The following is a 27,731-nucleotide window of genomic DNA, read 5'->3' on the forward strand; positions in this document are numbered from 1 at the left end:
GGGCTAACCTAACTGCCCTAACACTTGTAACTGACACAAACTGACACCAATGCAAAAAAAAAAAAATGCTATTGGTGTCAGAGTGACAGGGGGTACAGGGGGGTGATCGGGGGGTGATTGGGGGGTGATGGGGGGTGACAAGTGTGCCTGGCGTGTTCTACTGTTAGTGTAGTGTTGTGCAGACTTACTTGATGTCTTCTCTCCTCGGCGCCGGATCAAAAAGACCGACTCGAGGAGGGATGACATCACTTCCTTTCCCTCTGTTTACATTACAGAGGGAAAGGAAGCATTCTCATTCGCCGGGAGCGATCGGGAGGGGGTGGCCAACAATGGATGGCCTCCCCCTCACCTCTCATCGCCCGGGAAGAAATGGTGACCGCCTCGGGCACCGGGGGGGGGACTGATCGGACCCCCCACCCGCGGAAGGCAAATCACGTATATGTACGTGATTTTGCCTGTCCGTGCCACCTTGCCGACGTAAATCGGCGTGAGGCGGTCGTCAAGTGGTTAATGCAATTTTTGTTTTGTTTTATTGTATTAGTTGATTTTGCCACTTAGCACTTTGGCACTTTATTTTATATTAATTTGATCAATTTATGTCTCATTATTGATTTTGTGGCACTATATTTAGCACAGTTAATACTGTTAATTTTTATTTGGTATTGCATATTGACACTAGCTTAGCGCGATATTTTCACATATTTAAATTGTTTAGCACGGATGTATGTGACATGATCAATACCAGCAGCTGATTATCTAGTCTCAGATTTAATCGTTTTTGGTAGCTCGCAAGATTTTCAGTTTATACAAGCCTATATATACTGTTCTATACTTTAACAGCTTGCCGGCTGCCTCACGCAGATATACTGAGGCAGAATGGCACAACTGCGCAAAACCCCGTATGGGTACGTCGTTCCCTTTAAGAGCCGCTGCACAGCGGGGGACCTGATGCGCGTGGCCATCAGGCACAATCGCCGCCGACCACGCACGATCGCGTGCACGAGAGCCAGCATGGGGATCTGTATGTGTAAACACACAAATCCCTGTTCTGTCAGGGGAGAGGAGACCTATCATTTGTTCCTACTAAGTACAGTTAGAACACACTGAGGGAACACACATTTAACCCCTTTATGGACCCCTAGTGTTAACCCCTTCCCTACCAGTGACATTTACACAGTAATCAGTGCATTTTTATAGCACTGATCACTATCAGTTTCTGCTCCACCGAGATCTTTACTGCAGACACTTTAAAGAAAAATCTCTCAGACAGTCTCCTCCCCTTAAAAAATATCTCTTGGGTGGTCTCTTCCCCTTCAAGAGGAGGAGGTGAGGAGACGAACCTGAGAGATTTTTTTAAGAAGTGTCTGAGTGTTGCTCAGTGTGGCGTATCTGTGTGATGTACAGTATAGCACAGTGTTGCAGCAAAATGACATTTCTAAAGGAAAACATTTAACTGAAACTTGCTTGCGGCTGTAATGTATTGCCGGCTCCCAGCAATATAGATGAAAAATAAAGGAAAAGATTGGCGTGGGTCCCCCCCCAGCCCATACCAGGCCCTTTCCTTCAATTAACTTTAGCTCCCCAATGCTGGCAGCACTAATGCAGCCCCAGACCATGACACTCCCACCACCATGCTTGACTGTAGGTAAGACACATGTGTCTTTGTACTCCACACCTGGTTGCCGCCACACACGCTTCACACCATCTGAACCAAATACGTTTATCTTGGTCTCATCAGACCACAGGACATGGTTCCAGTAACCAATGTCCTTAGTATGCTTGTCTTCAGCCAACTGTTTGGGGGCTTTCATGTGTATCATCTTTAGAAGAGGCTTCCTTCTGGGATGAAAGCCATGCAGACCAATTTGATGCGGTGTGCGGCATATGGTCTGAGCACTGACAGGCTGACCTTCCCACCCCTTCAACCTCTGCAGCAATGCTGTAAGCACTCATATGGCTATTTCCCAAAGACAACCTCTGAATATGACCTGAGCATGTGCACTCGACTTTTTTGGTCGACCATGGTGAGGACAGTACTGAGTGGAACCTGTCTTGTTTTTTTTAATCAAAAGTAGTGTTTATCGAGCATGTTAAATGTAATAACATTCGGGTTAGGGGAAAAAAAAAGGAAAAATAAAACAAAGGTTTTTTTACAACAAGAAAAAAGTGCAACAGGCACTACATGCAGAATGATCTTGTTGACATACATTGCTTCTTGACGGGTTACAAAGGGGAATTCTAGCATTAGTAGTCTGATGGATAATATAGTTGTGGAAGCTTAGTGGGGGGGGGACGAGAGTAGTATGAAGAGCTAGGGGGGTGGACGAGGAGAAATGTCCTTAATCTGCGACAGTGCAGGTGGAGGAATCTGTTAGCCATCTATCCCATATGTTATGATACTTGTTTGGGCAGCCCCTGTGGGTGTATAGTACTTTTTTATATGGGAGGGTACTCTTAATAGCTCTAATCTATTGTTTCAGCATGGGGGGGACTCCCTCATCCACAGTTTGGCTATTTGTAGTCTGGCCAGGAATAGAGTTTCTTGCAAAAATACGTTTAAGTATTTTTCGCTTTCAGATAGTGAGAGGAGTCCCATCACACACTGTCGGGGGCATATGGTCAGTGGGGAACCCATGCGGTCGTGGAGGAATTGGACCACCTGAGTCCAGTATTCCCATATAGGGGGACAGGTCCTAAGCAAGCGATAGAAGGAGCTGGTGGGGTGATCGCATCTGGGACAGTTGGGATTTTGCCTGGGATTATACTTGGAAATGCGATGGGGTGTTAGGTAGGACCTGTGCAAGATATAGAGATGGGTGAGGCGGTCAGACAATTTAGGAGATACGGTCCTGGAGGTGGCAAGTGCCTCCTCCCAGTCTTCATCAGATATGGTGCCAAGGTCGGGTTCCCAGCAGGATTTCAGTTGGAGGGCAGTGGTTTGTGCCATAGGTAGCATAAGGTAGTTATAGATTTGGGAAATAAGTTTTTTGGAGTCTGTCCCTGAAATGATGTCCACCAATAATATGGTTTCAAGGACTTGGATAGAGTCCCTAAATTGAGTGAGGAGAGCGTGACGGAGTTGAAGATATCTAAAAAACATATGATTGGGTAGAGCAAAGTTGTCTTTCAAAGCTTGAAAGGACTTGACCGTCCCTTTGGCTACTACTTGCGATAGATATAGAACCCCCTTGTCAATCAACAGACCATAGTCGGGGATGGCTGTCAGTTCTGGCATCTGTGGGTTGTTCCATAGAGGTGTATGTGAGTGGGGGGCAGGCGCCCCGCTGAGTTGCATGGCCAGTTGCCAGATTTTACAGTGGTGAAAGAGTATGTGTTTCCTGTCAATAGTGCGGAGCAAGCCGCGGGGGCCACAGAACAGAATTTGGAAGGGATGAGCTGTTGAGCCGGGGGCCTGGGAGCATACTAGGGTGGAGTATCTCTCCTTGTCTGCGTAATTAATATAAAAGAAGTGGGAGAGTTGGGATGCTATATAGTATGTGAAGAGGTCGGGTATTGCCGTGCCGCCGAGGTCAACCGGGCACTTGAGAACCCGCCACGACAGTTTGTGCCGGGATGGGCCCCAAATAAATGTGTTTAGGATTGATTTCATGGACTTAAATATTCATTGGGGATGTAGAGCGGAGCTTGCCAAAAAAATGTACAGTAGTTTGGGGAGTAGTATCATCTTGACTAGGTTTATTTGGCCCATAACGCCTAGTGGGAGACGGTACAATGTTTGTGTTTTGGTTTTGAGGATAATGTATAGGGGTTCAATATTGAGGACGATATAATCTTGTAGGGACCGAGAGACCTGAACACCCAGGTATTTAATGTTACTTGCTCTGACTAGAGGGAGTGCAGCTTGATCGGCGGTGGGGACATCGAAGTCTAAAGGGAGGATTTGGGACTTAGCCCAGTTAATTTGCAGGCCGGAAAATGCTCCAAAATCTGTGATTGTGTAGGGCCATCTGAAGGGAAGATGGCCCTACGCGTCTGCGAGGTATAGGAGCATGTCATCCGCATATAGACTAACTACCTCTGTCAGTTGTCCACGCCTGAGACCTTTGATGCTGGGGTGGTTCCTAAGTACAATAGCTAGGGGTTCTACAGCCAGAGCATATAATAGAAATGAGATGGGGCAGCCCTGGCGTGTACCACGGGAGAGTGGGAAGGAAGGGAAAATTCTACCGTTAACCTGGATTCGTGCTGTGGGGGCATGATATAGGAGTTGGAGCAATTTAATAAATTTTGGGCCAAAGCCAAATTTGCGGAGGCATTCCCATAGATACCTCCACTCCACAGAGTCAAATGCCTTAGCGGCGTCAAGACTAATTACTACTCTGGAGCCTACGTTGTCGTGTTGGAATTGAAGGTTCATGTGGAGTCTCCTGAGGTTAAAGGCTGTGTTCTTGTTGGGCATGAAACCAGTTTGGTCGGGGTGGATGAGGCTAAGAATAACTTTGTTGAGGTGTAGGGCTAGAATTTTGGCAAGTATTTTAACATCTAACTGGAGGAGGGAAATGGGCCGGTACGATTCAGGGAGAAGGGGGTCTTTGCCAGGTTTGGGTATCAGGATGATGAGTGCTTCGCCCATAGATGTGAGGAGTGTGTCTGTGTCAAATATGTGGGAATACAACGTACATAATTTAGGGATAAGGGTTTCTCCAAATTGACTATAGAATTCTAGGGGGAGTCCATCCGAGCCAGGAGCCTTGGACACGGGAAGTTGAGTTAAGGCCTCCGCTATGCAATCCGTGGTGATGGGGCATCCAATTGAGCAATTTGTGACAGGGTGAGTGTGGGGAAATCGATATCCTGTAGGAAAGCCAGTAGCTCCTCCTGGGAGTATCGGGCTGTAGAGGAGTAAAGATTGAAGTAGAAGGACCTGAACTCCTCAGCCACCAGATCCGGATCTGTTATCCTGACCCCTGAGGCTGATTGGAGGGAGATTACTACTGGGAGCTTGTGTTCTAAGTGTGCCATGTAGGCAAGGAGCTTGCCAGCTTGCTTTCCATGCTCAAAGACACGTTGCTTACTGAAAAAGATGCCTTGTTTGGCTTTCTCAAAGTGCAATTGGTCAGTAAGCCTGGTTTGCGCGCGTACAAGAGAGGCGTTGGCGGCTGACGGGTCGTTTTGGAAGATTTGTTTGAGCGTATTTAGACGGTCTTCTGACTGACGGAGCAGTACTTTGGAGGTGGCCTTATGTCTGTTGATGTGTGTGGACAGTATCATACGGGCATTTCATTTAAATGCCTCCCAGACGGTCCCAGCCAAGGCGGAGCCCTCGTTGGTGTGGAAGAAGTGGTCCCATTCAGATTGGTCAATGTCTAGATTGGAAAAGGTGGATAGCCAGAATGGATTTAATCTCCATATATGTTCTGTGGGGGGCGCGGGAAGGCGTAGGGTGATCCAGTATAAGGAGTGGTCGAAGAGCACTCTGGTGTCAAAGCCTGCATCAAGGACATGCGGCAGGAGGGGAGGGGTAAGGAGAATGAGGTCAATATGAGACATGGCAGGGTGGGAAGGAGTAAAACAGGAATATCATGGAAGCAGCTGGTATTTGTGCCTCCATGTGTCAATGAGGGCAAATTCCGTGAGGAACCTCCCAAATCTGGTGGTACCAGAAGGGGGAGCTAGGTGGGCAGCGGGGGACAATCATGTCTAGACCATGTTGAAGTCTCCTGCCCATATGGCAGGCACAGAGGGATGTTGGCCATAAAGGCTATCCCACGCTGCAACAAGGTGAACTGAAATGGGGGAGGGATGTAAACGGCTATGAGAAGGATTTCCATATCATAAACAGTAGCATGTAAAAATAAGGTGTGGCCCTGAGGATCCGATTGCAATGAGTGAAGCTGAAATTGGGTCGATTTGGCTATGAGGATCACAACCCCTTGAGAATTGGTGGTATATGGGGCTGGATACAACCATCCAACCCATGTTTTTTTAAGGCTCATCTGCTTTTGACCAGCGAGGTGGGTTTCTACCAGGATTGAGATATCTGCCCTATGAGTTTTAAGGTGTGAGAGGATAGCCACCCGCTTGGCCTTGTCACCAAGGCCTGGACATTCCAGGTTACAATTTGTAGGAAGGCCATGAGGTGAGCGGGAAAATTAAAGTGAGCAATCGGATCCTCAGTGAGAAAAAAGCAGGAGTCCGTAAGGTATGTCAAGGCAATGTCAAAAAAGAAAAAATTGCAAAAAACAACAAAAAAAAACGTTCTGCAAACACGCTGGACCAGCAGAGCAGAATGAACACACAACTGCCCGCTACCGTGGTAGGGGCAGGGGCTGGCCAGGGAAACAGCATTGGGATTTTTGTGTTCTGGGGTGGCATGTATGCCGATTTCTTATGGTGAACGATGAGGTCCTTGGGGCAAACAAACTGGAAAGCGCACAATAGTGTAAAGATATGTCCAGTAAGGGGGGGATGAACATACAAGTGAGCCGCCTGAGACTTCCAGTTAAGGCATGGTGGTGGTGGGGTTTACATCTGTAGACGCCACAGGCAGAAGGAGGATGACAGGGTGGGCATGGGACCGGGGTAATGAGGGGAAGGGAAGATAGGGGGGGACACTGCAAGTAAAGAACTGTCAACTCACGGTTTCACGAAGGTGTGAGGAGAGAGTGTGCCAGAAGGCCTTCTAGCAGCAGGTGGGCAGCGGTGGCGGTGTGTAGTAGGTGGGAGCCTATGAGCAGGCTGGGCCGGACGCGCCACGCTGCTCCAACCAGGAGATAACAGCTTGCGGATCCTCAAAAAATTGTGCTTTGCCGTCGCTCACCACCCGGAGCCATGCAGGGAAAAGCATCGCATAGGGTAGATGTTGAATTCGTAGCTGTCTTTTTGCCTCTGTGAATCTCTCTCTCTTTATTTGGACTTCGGCTGAGAAGTCCGGGTAAACCGCCACTGTTACATTGCCGAGGGGGATGTTGCCACGCTCCTGGGTGAGCCGGAGGATGGTGTCCCGATCACGATAATTTAGAAGTTTGGCAATGAAGGTGCGTGGTGGGGCTTCGCCACCAAACAGTGGGCGCGCTCCACCACAAACGTTGAGGAGAAGGCCTCTCTGCCATACGTTTTGATGAGCAGGTTCTCAAGGTAGGTGGGGGGGTCTGCACCCTCGGACCATTCAGGGAGCCCCATGAAGCGTAAGTTACATCTGCGAAGGCGGTTCTCCATGTCATCATGTTTGGAGAGAATTGCGTTGAGCTGGTATTGCAGCTGTTCGTGGTGACCTGGAGCGGGTGGATACCATCCTCCACGTGGCTGACGCGTGGCTCGGTCTCAGACACACACTCCCGGAGCTTGTGAATGTCCTGCCTGATCAGGGAGATGTCTACCTTCTCCTCAATCCTGGAGGTGAGCATGGATTGGCATAGGGCAATAGCTTCTAACACCCTAGCAGTGTCCCCGGAGGCCTGATCCCCCTCCCCCAAGAGCGGGTGGGGCGCCATCTTCATCTTCAGGTTCCCGTTCTTCATTGCGGAATCTGCCAAGTTTAGCGATGGCACTGGCTTTTTTCGGCGGAGACATGGTGGTACTGGATTGGACAAGTAGCCTAAGGAGTTCTAGCAGCTGTGTGTGGGGAGAATAGCCCCCAGGATCGGGTATTAGGATGTTGCTTGAGCGGAGCTCTCACACTGAACGTCCTATTCCATGAGGCTCCAGACCATGCCCTCTTCTTATAGCCTAGGCCACCTTTATGTAGAGCAACAATTCTTTTTTTCTGATCCTCAGAGAGTTCTTTGCCATGAGGTGCCATGTTGCACTTCCAGTGACCAGTATGAGAGAGTGAGAGCGATGACACCAAATTTAACACTCCTGCTCCCCATTCATACCTGAGACCTTGTAACAGTCACATGACACCGGGCAGGGAAAATGACTAATTGGGCCCAATTTGGATATTTTCACTTAGGGCTGTACTCACTTTTGTAGCCAGCGGTTTAAACATTAATGACTGTCTGTTGAGTTATTTTAAGAGGACAGCAAATTTACACTGTTATACAAGCTGTACACTTACTACTTTACATTGTAGCAAAGTGTCATTTCTTCAGTGTTGTCACATGAAAAGGTATAATACAATATTTACAAAAATGTGAGGGGTGTAGAGATACTGTAGAGATACTGTATGTGTACTATATACAGTGGGGGAAATAAGTATTTGATCCCCTGCAGATTTTGTAAGTTTGCCCACATACAAAGAAATTAAGGGTCTATAATTTTTATCACAGGTGTATTTTAAACGATAGAGACAGAATATCAACCAAAAATCAAGAAAGAAACACATATAACAAATGCTAAAAAATTAAGTTGCAGTTCAGTGAGTGAAATAAGTATTTGATCCCTAAGCAAAACATGACTTAGTACTTGGTGGAGAAACCCTTCTTGGCAGGCACAGAGGTCAGACGTTTCTTGTAGTTGGTGACCAGGTTTGCACACATCTCAGGAGGGATTTTGGTCCACTCTTTTTTACAGATCTTCTCTAAATCCTTAAGGTTTCTTGGCTGTTGCTTGGCAACTCAAAGTTTCAGCCCCCTCCATAAATTTTCTATAGGATTAAGGTCTGGAGACTGGCTTGGCGGCTCCGTGACCTTAATGTGCTCCTTCTTGAGCCAATCATTTTTTGCTTTGGCGCTATATTTTTGGTCAATGTCTTGTGGGAAGACCCATCCTTGACCCATCTTCAGTGTTCTGGCTGAGGGAAGAAGGTTCTCATCCAATACATGGCCCCATCCATTGGCCCCTCAATGCAGCAAAGTTGGCCTGTACCTTTAGCAGAGAAACAGCCCCAAAGCATAATGTTTCTACCTCCATGCTTGACTGTAGGTATGGGGATCTTTGGCTCATAGTCAGCATTTTTCTTCCCCGTGTTTAGAGGAAGAGGAAGAAAAATGCTGACTATGACCCTAAGAACACCATCCCTACAGTCAAGCATGAAGGTGGAAACATTATGCTTTGGTGCTGTTTCTCTGCTAAAGGTACATGCCGACTTTGCTGCATTAAGGGGTCCATGGACGGGGCCATGTATTGTAAAATATTAGATGAGAACCTTCTTCCCTCAGCCAGAAAACTGAAGATGGGTCGTGGATGGGTCTTCCAGCATGATAATGACCCCAAACATACCACCAAGGCAACAAAGGAGAGGCTCAAGAAGAAGCATATTAAGGTCATGGAGTGGCTTAGCCAGTCTCCAGACCTTAATCCTATAGAAAATTTATAGAGGGAGCTGAAACTTCGAGTTGCCAAGCGACAGCAAAGAAACCTTAAGGATTTAGAGAAGATATGTAAAGAAAAAGGGGCCAAAATCTCTCCTGAGATGTGTACAAACCTGGTCAGCAACTACAAGAAACCTCTTACCTCTTTGCTTGCCAATAAGGGTTTCTCCACCAAGTACTAAGTCATGTTTTCCTTGGGGATCAAATAATTTCCTTACTCACTGAACTGAAACTTAATTTATAGCATTTGTTTTATGTGTTTTTTTGGGATTGTTGGTTGATATTCTGCCTCTATCATATAAAATACACCTATTATAAAAATTATAGACCCTCCATTTCTTTGTAAGTGGGCAAACTTACAAAATCTCCAGGGGATCAAATACTGCTGTGTTTGATTATACTGATTGGACTTGATTAGGAAAGCCACACACCTGTCTATATAAGACCTTACAGCTCACAGTGCATGTCATAGCAAATGAGAATCATGAGGTCAAAGGAACTGCCTGAAGAGCTCAAAGACAGAATTGTGGCAAGGCACAGGTCTGGCCAAGGTTACAAAAAAAATCTGCTGCACTTAAGGTTCCTAATAGCACAGTGGCCTCCATAATCCTTAAATGGAAGATGTTTGGGATGACCAGAACCCTTCCTAGAGCTGGCCGTCCGGCCAAACTGAGCTATCAGGGGAGAAGAGCCTTGGTGAGAGAGCTAAAGAAGAACCCAAAGATCACTGTGGCTGAGCTCCAGAGATGCAGTCAGGAGATGGGAGAAAGTTGTAGAAAGTCAACCATCACTGCAGCCCTCCACCAGTTGGAAGCCTCTCCTCAGTGCAAGACACATGAAAGCCCGCATAGAGTTTGCTAAAAAAACACCTGAAGGACTCCAAGATGGTGAGAAATAAGATTCTTTGGTCTGATGAGACCAAGATAGATCTTTTTGGCCTTAATTCTAAGCAGTATGTGTGGAGAAAACCATGCACTGCTCATCATCTGTCCAATACAGTCCCAACAGTGAAGCATGGTGGTGGCAGCATCATGCTGTAGAGGTGTTTTTCAGCTGCAGGGACAGGATGACTAGTTGCAATCGAGGGAAAGATGAATGCAGCCAAGTACAGGGATATCCTGGACGAAAACCTTCTCCAGAGTGCTCAGGACACCAGACTGAGCCGAAGGTTTACCTTCCAACTAGACAATGACCCTAAGCATACAGCTAAAATAACGATGGAGTGACTTCGCAACAACTCCACGACTGCTCTTGAATGGCCCAGCCAGAGCCCTGACTTAAACCCAATTGAGCATCTCTGGAGAGACCTAAAAATAGCTGTCCACCAACGTTTACTATCCAACCTGACAGAACTGGAGAGGATCTGCAAGGAGGAATGGCAGAGGATCCCCAAATCCAGGTGTAAAAAACTTGTTGCATCTTTCCCAAAAAGACTCATGGCTGTATTAGATCAAAAGGGTGCTTCTACCAAATATTGAGCAAAGGGTCTGAATACTTAGGACCATGTGATATTTCATTTTTTCTTTTTTAATAAATCTGCAAAAATGTCAACAATTCCTTGTTTTTCTGTTAATATGGGGTGCTGTGTGTACATTAAGGAGGAAAAAAAAATGAACTTAAATGATTTTAGCAAATGGCTGCAATATAACAAAGAGTGAAAAATTTAAGGGGGTCTGAAGACTTTCCGTCCCCACGGTATATTCTACACTGACTGCACTGTGTATGTGTATATTTACATATATATATATATATATATATATATATATATATATATATATATATATACACTAAGCTGCATGCACGCCACTAACCTGCCTAATCTAGCTCAAGTTCTCTCAATCTCTCCACGTTATCCCACTACATACAACCACCATGTAAGCAGCCTTATATAGTTCGGGAGCGTGGACTTAGCAACCTGAGCCATGATTGGCCAAAGGCACTCTGCCTTTGGCCAATCATGGCTCAGGTTGCTAAGAATATCCACTCAGAATATCCGAATGCTCAGTTGCTCAGAATATCCGAATTTTTGAATTTTGAATTTCTTATCTTCAAATTTTGAATTTTCGAATTTTGAATTTTCGATTTCCAAATTTTGAATTTTCGAATTTAGATTTTTCCAATTTTCGAATTTTCGATTTTCAAATTTTGAATTTTTGGAATCCAAATTTTCAAATTCTGATTTTTCGAATTTCTGAATTTCAAATTTTCTTTCTTATTTTTGGATTTTCAAATTTCCAAATTTCTGAATTTTCAAATTTCCAAATTTCTGAATTTTCAAATTTCCAAAATTTCGAATTTCCAAAATTTCGAATTTCCAAATTTTCTAATTTTCGAATTTGCTGAAATTTCCAAAATTTAGAATTTCCGAATTTTTGAAATTCTGAATTTCCGAAATGTTTTTGGAAATTCGAATTTGTTGGAAATTCAAAAATTCGGAAATTTGATAATTTGGAAATTCATAATTTCGGAAATCAAAAAATGTGGAAATTTAGAATTTTCGGAATTAACGAATTTGTCAAAATTTGTTAAAAAACTAATTCGGAACTAAATACATTGCACATGTCTAGTTGCTATTGCAAAACAACAATGTTTATTGTATTGACATTTTGACAGCTTGCTGGACAACTTTTTCCAGAAAATTCTATCCCCAGTGATTCCACACAAAAAGCAGTAAATCCCTCCCACTGACAACACCCTACAAGTAGTGACATCACTTGCAAGTGCAAAGGTAAATGTACAAAAAAAGTAGAGATCAAATGTTTGGGTTCATTATTATTCAGTCATTGATTAATATTTCCCTCTAGTGGCTTAGGTATTCCAGCTACTCCAGCAAGATTCCATACATGATCATGTTCTGTCTATTTCTGTTCCACCCTGCTTGGGGCCTGGGTGGCCATGTTTTTTGATACAGGGTGTCATGTATGATCATATAATATGCTATTTAATTTAGGTACTTGGTACTTGCCCCAACTGTACTGATGTTAGTTCTGCTCTTTTTATTTTTTTATTTATGCCATTCATTTGTTGTCTTTTTTGTAGTAACTGTTTTGACTATTTGACCTCTACCCTCTTGACCTCTGTTAGAGATGGAATTGTGTCTTGAGGAAGATGACCAGTGTGCCACTAAAACACTGATAAAATACTAAGGCAGGATGTAGTGAAACAATCTAAAAAGTAGGGCTGGTCAAAGGTTAGATGATACCATTTGTAAAGCTATTCTATTTAAAAATAATTGAAATACCTGGTATAAAATAGGAAACCATCTTTTTCCACATATAGTATATCAGCATATACTGTATAAATTGCTAGCAAGCAAATATTTCCAAATAGTTTTAACCAATGTGAACATTTTAGATGTATATTATTTTCAGCTTCATTTAATGTTTATTAGTATTCAAGAAAAAAAAAATTTTCTTACATTATTCTATAGTAGTATATTATAAAATGCCCTCCTAGTAGTGAATAAATGAACTAAAAAAATCAATAATTAGAAGGATGTTAGAGTTATTGAATGGTAACCTGAAATCACAGTGTGGCTCATACAGTGGGAAGAACAAGTATTTGATACACTGCCAATTTTGCAGGTTTTCCTACTTACAAAGCATATAGAGGTCTGTAATTGTTATCATAGGTACTCTTCGACCGTGAGAGATGGAATCTAAAACAAAAATCCAGAAATTCACATTGTATTATTTTTAAATAATTAATTTTCATTTTATTGCATGACATAAGTATTTGATCACCTACCAATCAGTAAGAATTCCGGCTCACAGACCTATTATTTTTTCTTTAAGAAGCCCTCCTGTTCTCCACTCATTACCTGTATTAACTTCACCTGTTTGAATTTGTTACCTGTATAAAAGACACCTGTCCGCACACTCAATCAGACTCCAACCTCTCCACAATGGTCAAGACCAGAGAGCTGTGTAAGGACATCAGGGATAAAATTGTAGACCTGCACAAGGCTGGGATGGGCTACAGGACAATAGGCAAGCAGCTTGGTGAGAAGGCATCAACTGCTGGCGCAATTATTAGAAAATGGAAGAAGTTCAAGATGACGGTCAATCTCCAGCGGCCTTGGGCTCCATGCAAGATCTCACCTTGTGCTGCATCAATGATGGTGCAGAAGGCGAGGGATCAGCCCAGAACTACATGGCAGGACCTGGTCAATGACCTGAAGAGGGCTGGGACCACAGTCTCAAATAAAACCATTAGTAACACACTATGCCGTCATAGAATTAAAATCCTGCCGCGCATGCAAGGTCACCCTGCTCAAGCCAGAGCATGTCCAGGCCCGTCTGAAGTTTGCCAATGACCATCTGAATGATCCAGAGGAGGAGTGTGAGGCGGTCATGTGGTTTGATGAGAAAAAAATATAGCTTTTTGGTCTAAACTCCACTTGCCCTGTTTGGAGGAAGAAGAAGGTTGAGTACAACCCCAAGAACACCATCCCAACTGTAAAGCATGAAGGTGTAAACATCATCCTTTGGGGCTGCTTTCCTGCAAAGGGGACAGGATGACTGCACTGTATTGAGGGGGGGATGGATGGGGCCATGTATCGCGAGATCTTGGCCAACAACCTCCTTCCCTCAGTAAGAGCATTGAAGATGGGTCGTGGCTGGGACTTCCAGCATGACAACGACCCGAAACACAGCCAGGGCAACTAAGGAGGGGCTCCTTAAGGAGCATCTCAAGGTCCTGGAGTGGCCTAGGCAGTCTCCAGACCTGAACACAATTGAAAATCTTTGGAGGGAGCTGAAGGTCCATATTGCCCAGCGACAGCCCCGAAACCTGAAGGATCTGGAGAAGGTCTGTATGGAGGAGTGGGCCAAAATCCCTGCTGCAGTGTGTGCAAACCTGGTCAAGAACTACAGGAAACGTATGATCTCTGTAATTGCAAACAAAGGTTTCTGTACCAAATGTTAAGTTCTGCTTTTCTGATGTATCAATGTCATGCAATAAAATGCAAATTAATTACTTAAAAATCATACAATGTGATTTTTTGGATTTTTAGATTCTCTCACAGTTGAAGAGTACCTATGATAAAAATTACAGACCTCTACATGCTTTGTAAGTAGGAAAACCTACAAAATCGGCAGTGTATCAAATACTTGTTCTCCCCACTGTATGTAGTCAGAACCTCATCAAGAATTAATAGATCCTGCATATTGATTTAATTAATATATTTTGTACAAGCATTGGACCTTTGGAGTTTACAGCTGTCTTTTGATTGTTTAATATCCAATTATCATGTTACCAAAGAATGAGTATCCCCTGCTAACTAATTAAAATCCTGCTAATTTGTCCACAAATTTTGAAAACAGAATTAAATCACAAATTACAAATAACAGATGTTGTATCCACTAAGATAGATGGCCATATTTTAAAAGAGGGCATTCATATTCACAAGACCTATACGTTTGTCACAAGTCTGTAATGGATATGTGGATGTTTTATGTTTTTTTTTTCAACTGATAAATCTCCTTAAGCTGGTTCTGATGAAAAGGAGAGCTTTCAGAGTAATACAGTAAAACTTTAATTTATGCTCACTGCTATAATTAAATTAAAATTTAGAATATTATTTAACAAGTCTATTGTTACAGTTTCTAGGGTCATTTTTCTGATTTAGTAGAAAGTCATTAAAATGAAAAGAGTTGCCATCCCACATAGGTATTTCTAAGTTAGAATAATTCATAAAGGAGGTAAAAAGCTATACACACATTACACAAGATATTCATAAAAATTAAATGAAATATTTTTTAGGACTTACGTATAAGAAAGTTAAATAGCATAGCAGTTAAAATTATAATTAACATTAGTATTTTAAAAGAATTTGCATCATAGTAGGACACCAAATCAATATTAAAAGGTCAGACACAGCACATCTTTGTTGGCTGCTCAGCACTCCTGAGCAGCCAACAAAGATGACCACATGTTGAGTTATCTCTTTAGGTGTGGCAACAGCTAAGATTACCAGCAAGCCAACATTCACCCATTTTTAAAAGAGCCACACTACCAACAACACTAATGGCATAATCTGAAGGTGGTTTTACTGAGCCACTTGAGCTCTGTTCCATCTCACTAATTCTCTAGCCTAAACTTGTGGTGCATGCAGGGAACTTCTGCAGACGGGGGTCAGTGTTTGCCTTTCGCTTCCTCTAACTCTGTTGGCATCCTCCTGGCAAACAATACCAGACTGAACCCATTACACACCAGATTCAGTACCTCTAGTGCTGATGGGGACACTTTGGAGAAGCTGGAAGCTTGCCCTGCTGTGCAATTGGGATTTATTTTCTCAACTGCTCTCCCAGCCTACAAGTGAGGGATATGTGGGTGGCTGCTACAGGTGGTGCATTCATCTTCCGTTATTGCTGGCTCCCTCGGTAAAGTGAGTAAAGACACACTTTTATTTCACTCTCCATATTGCTATAGGGGGAATGCTTATCTTTACTATTCACTATATAGAAGGAAAGGGGTTCCCCTTGGAGTAGGACTTTAACGGCACTTAGATAAAGGTCACAGATGAACTAAATAGAAAAATAATCATATATTTATTAAAAATACATAGATAAAAACATAGATCATGGAGTGTACATGTCATCCATAACTGATATTGCAAATAGTTGAAGATTGAAAGTGAAATTGATCCTTCACCCGACGTGTTTCGGAGTCTACAAGAGATGCTCCTTCCTCAGTGGTAGGACACAAAAACTCTATGAAATAAGTACAAACAGTCAATGCCTATATATATCATTCACAGATAGTATTGCAATGCAAAAATCTATTACATACATAACTTATAATTACAGCAATCAGATGCTTAAGCACACTCCATAGAATTAAAAACAGCATCAAAAGCAACACAGTGGCCACGGGAAACCACCATCATCCTATAGAGACCAGTATAGAAAAAATTGATAAAAAGCCCAAAAATCATCAAAAGGGTCTTTCTTTCTGTGGGACATGAAAAAGGACTAGCTGAGGCCCATAGAGAGAGTCCTATAATAAAAAGAGAAAATATATAAAAATAGAGAGAGACACACATATATATCCTAAAGAGTGTAGATGTAATATAATGTGTAAATAGTAGCCTATTATATAGATCATTGCCTTGTACACATACCTGGGTATATGCTCAAGGGCAGACTAAAAATCAGATGTCCTTCTAATTTAAGTGTTGGGGAGACAGGCACTGCGGGGTCAAAGTATATATTATGTTCAGATCACTGTTAATGCTATACAGCTGGTGTAAACTACATTAAAAAGTAATGCCATATTTGGTCCTAGTTCTGCTAATGTGGTGATAAATGCACCACACAGTATTCAGAGCGTACAACTAGAAACAACTATATACGACTTGATAAAACCCGGGGTGTATATCCCTTCCTACTGGTATTCAGTAACATGGGTGTTTGTGGACAGAGATTGCATTTCACTTCAGATGTGCCTCAAAGTCCACAGGCAGAAACCCACATGTAACGCATGTAGCCAGCCACCTCATACTTAAGCCTTCAGAACCAAATGATCTCTTCCTTAATGCAGAAAAACCCTGCTTAGCTTTTTACCTTGGATGTTCATATTTACTATTCACTGACAAAACTTCTCTGTACCTGGCCTTGTACACAACACTGTTTCAGACTATTAATGATGTGGAGTTCTGCAGTTTCCCAGAGACTACCTGGAACACACAGATACCATTGCAACAATTCAGTGTCCCTTTTACAGAGCCCCATTTGTCTCTCCACTCAGTCTCCACTTTTATAACTACTATATGGGGAAAAAAAATATCTGGTTCCTCCCACAAAATTAACAAACCAGCTTCTACTCCAACCACATGCCAATCCAGCAAAATGGCCTCACAACTCTCAATGGAGCACAGACACTCTTTCCAAGGGCTACTAGATAATATGGATAATTTGTTAAATGAAGCTCTACTGATGTCCAACTGGTTATCTTAGGTGAGATAAATTGGTGTTCTTGGGGAAATCTGAAATTTTTCCACAAAACAACAACTGGAAAAACTCACCACTAAGCTTACCAGAGAAATTGAAGACTTAGGTTCTTGCATCAGTGAGCTCAAACATAAGATGGATGACACAATAACTGTTGTAGACTCCCATGAACAAGATATTAACATGCCTAACGTATACCTCTCAAGTAATCTAACCAAACACCTTAAAAACCATAACAGGAGGGGGAATATCAGGATTTGTGGCTTTCCAGAACACACTGTAGTCCTAAACTCCACTATTACAGCCCTTTCTGCAACAACTTATCTCAGAAATTCTTATAGAGAGGTTGGAAATCAACTGCATCTACAGAGCCTCTAAATGTCATATTTTGCAGTCAGTGCCCCTCAAACCCTTCAACAATGGAAAGCTTTGAAGCCAAACCTATACATTTTGTAAAACCATTAACTCCAATTAGGGATGAGCCGTTTCGGTTCGCAGCAGAACTTGCGAACAGGCAAAAAATTTGTACGAACACCGTTAAAGTTTATGGGACACGAACATGAATAATCAAAAGTGCTCATTTTAAAGGATTATGTGCAAGTTATTGTCATAAAAAGTGTTTGGGGACCTGGGTCCTGCCCCAGGGGACATGTATCAATGCAAAAAGAATTTTTAAAAATGGACGTTTTTTTCGGGAGCAGTGATTTTAATAATGCTTAAAGTGAAACAATAAAAGTGTAATATTCCTTTAAATTTCATACCTGGGGGTGTCTATAGTATGCCTGTAAAGGGGCGCATGTTTCCCGTGCTTAGAACAGTCTGAAAATATTCTTCTTCTTCCTCCATCTTCTTCTTCATCAAGAAGAAGATGAAGAAGAAGATGGAGGAAGAAGAACACCGAAAGAACACCAGAAGAAAGAAGATGGAAGAAGAAGCCGAAAGAAGAAGAAATTAATAAAGGACTTGTCAAAAACCATCTCTTGTGTTTTTTAAACTTTTTGACACTTTTTTTGTGAAATGGTAGGGGTAAATTTGTACCCCATTACCAATTCAAACGGGGGGGCCAGGATCTGGGGGTCCTCTTGTTAAAGGGGGCTTCCAGATTCCGATAAGCCCCCTGCCCGCAGACCCCCGCAACCACCGGCCAAGGGTTGTGGGAATGAGGCCCTTCTCCCCATCAACATGGGGACAAGGTGCTTTGGGGGGCTACCTCAAAGCACCCTCCCAATGTTGAGGGCATGTGGCCTGGTATGGTTCAGGAGGGGGGCGCTCTCTTGTCCCCCCTGTTTTCCTGCAGCCTGCCAGGTAAGGGTCTGGTATGGATTTTTGGGGGGACCCCACGCCATTCTTTTTTAAATTTTGGAACAGGGTTCCCCTTAAAATCCATACCAGACCTGAAGGGTCTGATATGGATTTTGAGAGGGACCCCCACGTCATTTTTTTTTTAATTTTGGTGCAGGGTTCCCCTTAATATCCATACCAGACCTGAAGGGCCTGGTATGGAATTTAGGGGGAACCCCACGCCATTTAAAAAAAAAATTTTGGTTCGGGGTTCCCCTGTGGGGAAATCCCATGCTATTTTTATCAATGAACTTTTATGTGTATTGTCGGACCGACAATTCATTATAGCCGCAAAAAGTTTTAAATTACTTTTTTTCCTTTGAAATGTCATTTTGCTGTCAGACTGTTCTAAACACAGGAAACATGCGCCCCTTTACAGGCATACTATAGACACCCCCCCCAGGTACGAAATTTAAAGGAATATTACACTTATTGTTTCACTTTAAGCATTATTAAAATCACTGCTCCCGAAAAAACGTCCATTTTTAAAAATTCTTTTTGCATTGATACATGTCCCCTGGGGCAGGACCCAGGTCCCCAAACACTTTTTATGACAATAACAATAATTTGCCATGAACACCCCAAATTGTTCGCTGTTTGGCGAACTGGCGAACAGCCTATGTTCAAGTCGAACATGAGTTCGACGCAAACTCGAAGCTCATCCCTAACTCCAATACAGATGCTTCTCTTTAATCCGCCCTTTACTTAGATAATTAGTCACATTCTCTTTTTTCTCTGGAGGAAACGCTGGAATGTCTGAAATTAGCTCTTCTGGCTGTTAAGAGTGCACACAATTCCCAAATTCCACCAGGGAAATTCCCATATCTTACACCACTCTAGGAATTGCTACAATGAAGACAGTACCCAAGTGCAAGTAGCCAATGGCCTTCCTTACAATAAACTATACCTTGTTTCACTCTGGTTCATCTGGTTGAACAATTCAAAATGTACTATTAAAGATTGATGACATGTACAAATTGTATTTCTCTATTGCAGACTGAAGCTTTTTGTTTCATTACTTATTTCATGTATCTGTTTATCCCTCTTTTCTTTTCTCCTCTTCTTGGGCCCCTCTTTGGTGCTCCTGGCCCCTCCCTCCTGCTGAGTGCCCCCACAGCAAGCAGCTTACTATGGAGACACCTGAGCCAAGCCTCAGCTTCGTGTGTCCATTCAGACATGGAGCCTCGGTTCACCCCCCCTCTCCTCATTGGCTAACTGACTTTGATTGACAGCAGTGGGAGCCAATGGTGCCGCTGCTGTGTCTCAGCCAATCAGGAGGGAGAGTCCCAGATAGCTGAGGCACTTGTGGACATCGCTGGATCAAGAGGGGACTTAGGTAAGTATTAGAGGGGCTGAGGGGGCTGCTGCACACAGAAGGCTTTTTATCTTAATGCATAGAATGCATTAGGATAAAAAACCTTCTGCCTTTACAACCACTTTAACTTCTCTATAGCATTCCAACTTGGAAAGGACTCCCAACCTTAAAATGTAAGAGACTCTCAAAATGTATTGAAAGTGAAAAGGTTAACTGTATGCAGAGCTAGAATCCTAATTATTTTAAAATGCACTTAGTTTTCATATATTATAGTAATTTAGTTTCATGTAAAATTTGAGAGGTTTGAGCAAATTTTGGTGTCCATTATGTACAATTTGTCCAATTACTTTTATACATACAAAGACATGAGTAATGCTTTAAATGTATAAATATACATACATATTATAATTATGTATATGTGTGTAGTTTATGTTTTAATCATTTTTTATTATTTTTTTTTGCAAAAAAACAAATCTACTACATAACATTCTAAAAAGACTCAACATGCAAAAATACAACATATTCACAAATCACAATACTCATATTACATAACATTCCTAAGGTATATAAGTCATATAGTATTGCGTATAGGCCTCCCCCTAGTTCCACCCTAATCCGTGCACCCCCTCCCACCCCTCCCTTCTTCCCAAATCTAAACTATCCCCTCTTACTTTTTTACACTCCATTCCCCCAGTGCAAAAAAAAAAACAAAAAAACCTGCACCAACCCCTCCCCCCTGCAAACCCCTCCCCTCCACTCTACCAATATTTTATTTCCTCATATAACTTATATCCATCACAGATTGTTTAAACTCAATCCAACCTCTCCAAATTCCATAGAATCTCTGCCTGGAATCATTTTGCATAGATATTAATTCTTACATCAATCTAGTTTTATCCACTTCCCTGAACTAATCCTTTATTAACTGAGTTTTCTTTAGTTTCCATTGTCTCAGGATTAAGGCTTTAGCAGCATTCAACAAAAAAAGACCCACTGTTGCTCTATATTTCTTCCTTGTCTCCCCCGTGGCATGAAACAAACACTGCCAAGGGTCCTGCCTGATCTCAACACCACTATTCTTCTTAATCATTTTCAATATTTCTCTCCAGAATGGTTGGATCAGGGGACAATGCCACCATATATGGGCATGTGTTCCCTTAAGCCCGCAATTCCTCCAGCACATAGATGATACCTCTGGATTAATCCTATGGAGTTTTACTGGAACATAATACCATTTGGTTAACCATTTATAATTAATTTCTTTTATCCTTGCATCTATTGATGTAGAGTGTATATAATCTATAACTCTACATTTCATTTGCTCTGATATGGTTTGATTTAATTCAAGTTCCCAACTCTCCAGAAGGCCGGAGGGGAAATCAACATACCGTATATACTGGATAGCCCATGTCTTTTTATTCCCCCCCCCCCGGTCCATGAGTCTTTCCAGTGGGCTGAACACCCTGATGGAACGAAGGGGTTTTGGGAGAGCGTCCACAAAATGTTGGAGTTGCCTATATCTCCAAACATCCCAGGGTGAGCACCGTATCTCTCTCGTAATTCGGATATTGAACAGAGGGTATTCCCATTCAGGACATCCTTTAGTCTTAAACTATCTGAAGATGTCCACCTCTGGTACAACTTATTCTCCCTCCTGGTGGGGAGTAGCTCATACCCGAAAGGAGCATCAACAGACTGTTATATTGCCATAGCGTGTTTTTAAACAGGTCATCCCATGCTCTAAAGGTTTCCCTTGCTATTGGAGCTGCATCCCTGGGAAGGCCCCTATATTGTCTCGGTACCCAGACTATTTGATCCAGGCATACTCCACTTAAATTTTCCTCTAATGATACTCATTTTTTTTTAGAGGTACCATGAATCCAATCAATCGTCCTCCGTAGCACCGCTTCCTCATGATACCTCTCAAAATCTGGGAAATATAATCCCCCCCAGACCTCGGTCTGGTCAATATCCCAATAGAGACAAGAGGGTTCCTGTTTTTCCAGATAAATCTCCTAATCAATGCTCTAAGGATATTAAAATAAGCTTTTGGAATGTTTATCTTGGAAAACATATAGGGCTTTTGGTAGAGTCACCATCTTAAACACATTTAACCTGCCAAACCAAGACAGCTTATCTGCTGGGTATCTTCTCAAATCTTGCTTAATTTTATTTAACAGAGGCAGATAATTATCTCGGTATAGGTCAGCATCCGAAATAAACAGAAAAACACCAAGATACTTTAAGCCCCTCTGTTTACAAGCAAAAGGGTATAGAGATCTAAGATCTCTACATTCTGCTAGAGGGACGAATACATTTAATATCTCTGTCTTTTCTTGGTTAATCTTTAGATTCAAAATTTCTCCATACTTTTCAAATTCTGCTACAATATTTGGAAGTGTTTGTCTAGCATTGGAGACATATAGCATCATGTCATCTGCAATGCAGAAACCTTATGTTCTTGTCCGGCCACATCCACACCCCTAATTTCCTTATTTGCCCGTATAGTTGCTAACAAAGGTTCCAGGGAGAGGACAAAAAGTAAAGGCGAAAGGGGGCATCCCTGCTGTGTACTATTATACAGTGCAAAGGAATCTGAGAGGGACCCATTAACTCGTACACGAGCCGTTGGTCTGGAGTATAATGCCTCTATCCATATATACATACGTGGACCTATGCCAACATTTCTCAGTGTCGCAAGCATATATTCCCAGTGCAATCTGTCAATGGCCCTTTTGGCATCTACTGACAGAAATAATAATGGTATCTTTCCCCTTTTGGCTCCATGGATCAGAAGTAATGCTCTTATTACATTATCCCTCCCTTCCCTCCTAGGGAAAAAACCTACTTGATCTTTTTCTATCCATTTTGACATAAGGGGCTTCAGCCTCTTGGATCCTTGCATAAATCTTTATATCTTCATTGATCAAGGATATTGGCCTATAGCTGGCACACAGTTTTGGGTTCTTCTCTTCTTTAGCTATTATGTGTTATATGGGCCCCTAAAGCTTCTTCATGTATTTCCACTCCTCCCCCTATGGCGTTCATATATAACTGAAAGTAGGGAGCTAAAATTCCCAATAATTTTTTATAGTATAGTGAGGTATACCCATCTGGACCTGGGCTTTTGCCTGTTTTGATTCTTTTAATTGCCTGTTCTATTTTCTCTTTTGAGATCTCTATATCTAACTTGGTGGATCCTTCTTCTAATATAGCCGGCAACTTTGTATTTTCTAAATATTGCTCTATTTTGTTTCTTCTGAGTTGTAATTCATCAGGATTTTGAATGTTATTAACTTTGTACAGCAATTAATAATATTCTTGGAAAATTTTTGTAACATCTTTTATAGTATTTTAGTTCCCCCTTCTTATCTTTAATTTTTGCTATATAGTTCAAATTACTTCTAGGTTTGATTATTCCTGCCAATAGTTTCCCAGGCTTGTTCCCCATTTCATAATACTTTTTACTAGTCTTATTAAATATCCATTTAGTATCTTGCTCCATCAGGTCCCTCAACATCTCTCGCTTTTCTGTCAATGTAGCCATTATTTTCCCTACGTGTAGCCCTTTATATAACTGTTCCAAAACCTTAATTTCTTGTAGAAGGGATTGTTTCTGAGCTTTCCATATTTTTTCCTCTTAGCCCTCTCTGCTATCAGCCTCCCCCTCATATAAATTTTATGCGTTTCCTAGAGTACAGTCAGAGCAATATTTTCTCTATTATTTTCTTCAAAAAATAGGTTCATTTCCTTCTCTATATCCCCAATTATCCCAGAATCATGTAGAAGAGATTCTTCCATCCTCCATGACCTCTGTCCCGTTGGGATATCTTTTAACTCCAACACTGCCTCCACTGGAGCATGGTCTGATAGAGTTATTGATTTTATTTCTGTTTTGCGTAACCCTTCTAAGAGCTGGTGGTCTAACAATAAAAAATTGATTCTAGAGTATGATGAGTGTACTAAACAATAATATGTAAAATCTTTGTCTCTAGGATGTAAAATTCTCCATACCTCCACTAATTGCAATTGATGCAGCTTATGTTTAATTGCCTTTAAATATTTTCCTTCTGACCTCAGAGAAAGGAGTTGAGTGTCCAAAGCTGGATCAAAAACAAAGTTAAAATCTTCCACCCTATCAGTCTTCCTTCTCTAAAACCCTCTAATTTATTTAAGACCTTTTTCAGGAAAGCAGACGGACGTATATTAGGACAGTATACATTCACCAAGGTATACTTGGTGTTAAATAAAGACCCCTTGATGAATAAATACCACCCATCAGGGTCCAACTCCATTGCTTTCAATGTAAATCGTGTGTTCTTATCAAACCCTATTGCTGTCCCCCTGGATCTCTTATTGAGCGAGTAACTGTGTATCCATGCGGGAAAATGTTTTGATCCCATACTAATTTTTGATGTCCATTTTAGGTAAGTTTCTTGTAAAAGACTATATTAGCTGAAAATGCTTTCATCTCCTGAGAAATCTGATTCCTTTTATTGGGATTATTTAACCCTCTCACATTATAGGTAATTATTTTCAGGGGTGCCATACTTCAAATGAAATTACTATAAGTTTTACAATAGGGATGATGGAAGGAAAAAAAATGGGGAGGATTACCCCTACCTCTAGGAATGTAACATTCAGATAACAAAAAACAAGACCTAAATATAAACATATAACATTGAAACAACATTAACCCCTCTGCCTCTATTCCTCCCCCTCCCCCCGGGCCTCATCCTCAATAATTAGAATGGTTTCGGTGGGCCGAGTGGGCATAGTCAATCCATGTTATTTGTCCCCCAGTGATTCCTTTCCATGCCCTCATCCCACTCTACTCCATCTTATCTGTTTAAAATTCTATTCAAATCTTATTATCAACTTAAATATATATGTTTCATAAGACTATACTTTATTTCATTCTCGGTCTTTTAATTTCTTCCAGTCAGCGGCCTCTTTTCCCAGTTTTCCAAATTTATATATGATAAACCAAGTTTACTGCAATATTATTTTAGATCTTCTGGCAATCGTAGGGTCCTTGAGACCCCCTTAATCTTTGCAGACAGACAAGCTGGGAATCCCCACCTAAAGGCTATGTTATTTGATTGTTGATGACTTGTTAAAGGTTTTAGTGCTCTTCTACAGGCTAATGTTTCTGGTGATAAGTGTGAGAAGATAAGTAGCCTAGTTCCACTAAATTCCATAGGAGGGGAGTTTCTTGAACTCTGAGACATCTGTTCTTTTACTTCATAATGATGAAATTTTGCTACTGTATAACATCCCTTGGAAAATCTCCAGGGGATTTGTTTATTCTCTGCATTCTATGTATTCTTTCAAAACAAATAGGTGTTGTTACTTCTCTTTTCAGGGCTTTATTGAACACTCCCTGTAGTACTTCTTCTAATTCTATATCCTTAAAAGTCTCTGGAAGGCCCCCTATCCTTAAGTTTTTTGTCTACTATGATTTTCCTGGTCTTCAAGCTTATCAAATTATCTTGATCTCTAGCCAGCCAATTTCAGCTCTTTCCCGCAGCTCCATTATTGCCCCCCTATGTTCATCTATATGTTCTTCTGTTTCTCCTACCCCCTGTAGGACATTCTGTATATCCCTTCTTGTTGTATTAATTTCACCATTAATCATAAGCTCTAGATGAGAGATCATATCTGCCATATCTTGTTTTTTATGGAGCGCTTGTAAATCTTCACAGCCCATTCTCTGTTGTTGTTGTCCTCCTAAAGGTGCCTGATCAATTTTATTACTCTTGGCTTGTGGAGGCTGTGCCTTATTCCTTTTTTGTGCATCATCTACCCATGTTTTATCTGCCTCCACTTCCTCTCCCGTACACTCTCTCTCTCTTACTTGCTCCGCTGGTGGTGGTAATGTATTTTCACTTCGTTCTACTACTTGGTCTGTCCTATCCTGAACCAAGTAGGATTTTATAGTATTACAACTCCCACCTTCCACCTGATTAGTTTTGTCTCCTTTTCTCCCCATTGCTTTACTACACTGATGGTTACTGCAAACAGCAACCCCTTTATTTTGTAGTTTAATTTTGTGTTCAATAAGCTGTTAATCCAAAAAAAGGGGTGGGGGAGAAGGAGGAGGAGATATTTAGATGTAAAGTTCAAGCAGAATCAGAGAGAGCTACAATAGAGACTGGTGAGCTTTATAATGGGATGAATGTACTATAGTGTGTAGTTGTACAGCCGTACTGTTGTTCACAAGAAAAAAAAAAAAAATACTGGATTAAGATCATAAGATCATCTGGGGCATTTGGGGCAAAAAGGAACCCAAAAAAAGGGGGAAAACCACCTCAACCACCACCCCCCTACATAGTCCTTTATAGTCTGTATACCGAGGGGTCCGTAGAAACAAAAACGTATGTACCACGGAGTGTGGTGTCTTCACTTAGCCAAACTGGGAGGTGGCACACACAAAAAAAAAAGGAAAAGAGCCTTGTAATCTACAAAATATCTCCATTAACATTTAAAATTATTTTATATCTAATGCCCCGTACACGATCTGATTTTCTCAAAACAAATGTTGGATGTGAGCTTGTTGGTGGAAAGTCCGACCGTGTGTATGCTCCATCAAACATTTCTTGTTGTACTTTCCACCAACAAATGTTGGCTAGCAGGTTCTCGAATTTTCTGCCAACAAATATTTGTTGTCGGCCTTTCCGATCGTGTGTACACATATACGTCGGACAAAAGTCCACGCATGCTCGGAATCAAGTATGAGCCGGAGATATAACTAGCATTCGTAATGGAGATATCACGTACGTCTTGTACGTCACTACGTTCGTAATTGTTGGCCAACATTTGTGTGACCGTGTGTATGCAAGACAAGTTGGAGCTAACATCCTTTGAACAAAAATCCATGGTTTTGTTGTCGGAAAGTCCGATCGTGTGTACAGGGCATTAGTGTTTTGTCCGAGTACCTGCTCCCTCCCCTCCAAAGCCAGAAAAAGATAACTTATAGCACACAGTCCTCATGCAGTTCGTATAACTCATTATCTATATGTGTATATTGCACAGTTTCATCCGTTTGTACTCTATATGTATCCACTGCTTAAATGGCAACAGTTCATAGCAGTTCATACACTCTTTAGCCACTCCTGCTATTGCTGCCCCCCCCAACACTGCAGGCCTTCCTTCCACTGACCCAGACTGCTTGATTAGCTTGCACACCAAATTTAGCACTTAGTTAGTGTGGACTATTTTCTAGTATCTTCATGTGCTTTTACCCTTCTGGCGATTCTTCAAGAGCCTCTCACAGACTCTCTCACAGTCCCAGTCTATTCAAATAGACCTCCGGGCAAGTTCCACACTTCCCGCACCGACCATGCAGCCTCTCTGTAATTGCAGGATAACCTTTCGTTACCATTCTCCGTTCCGTTCTCAGCAATAAACGCTGCTCTGCTAGCTTCACTAGCTCGGTTCAGCTCTCACTGCGTGGGTACGGAGATAGATACTTTCTTCCCAGCATCCACATCTCTGTCACTCCATCACTCTGTCACTCCGGTCCTCCTGAAAAACCCAGAGAGTTTCCGACCTCGACCACAGAGGGGTCAGGTGAATCCTGGAGGTTTCCGAACCTAGGCTCCGAGGCCCCGGCGCAGGCTATTCAAGCCCAACCCACTCACCACTCCCCACTCAACTCCACTCCACTCCAAAGCAGCAGTGCCAGCAACACGGCAGCGGTCACACGGTCACACGGTCACATAGCAACGGCCGCGAAGGGACGAGAGCCAAAGACCAGCCGGTACGTGCTGCAGTCCAGCTTAGCAGGCTTAGTCCAGCAAAATAACTGTGTATAGGCAAGTGAAATTAGCATTTCATGGAGTGGATACCGATGTCAGGCATTGCTTATATGGGAGAGTCCTCTCTCCTAATGGTTCACTTGGGGAG

The sequence above is a fragment of the Aquarana catesbeiana genome, linkage group LG05 (assembly GCF_042186555.1).
Source record: "Aquarana catesbeiana isolate 2022-GZ linkage group LG05, ASM4218655v1, whole genome shotgun sequence".
NCBI classification, from domain to species: domain Eukaryota; kingdom Metazoa; phylum Chordata; class Amphibia; order Anura; family Ranidae; genus Aquarana; species Aquarana catesbeiana.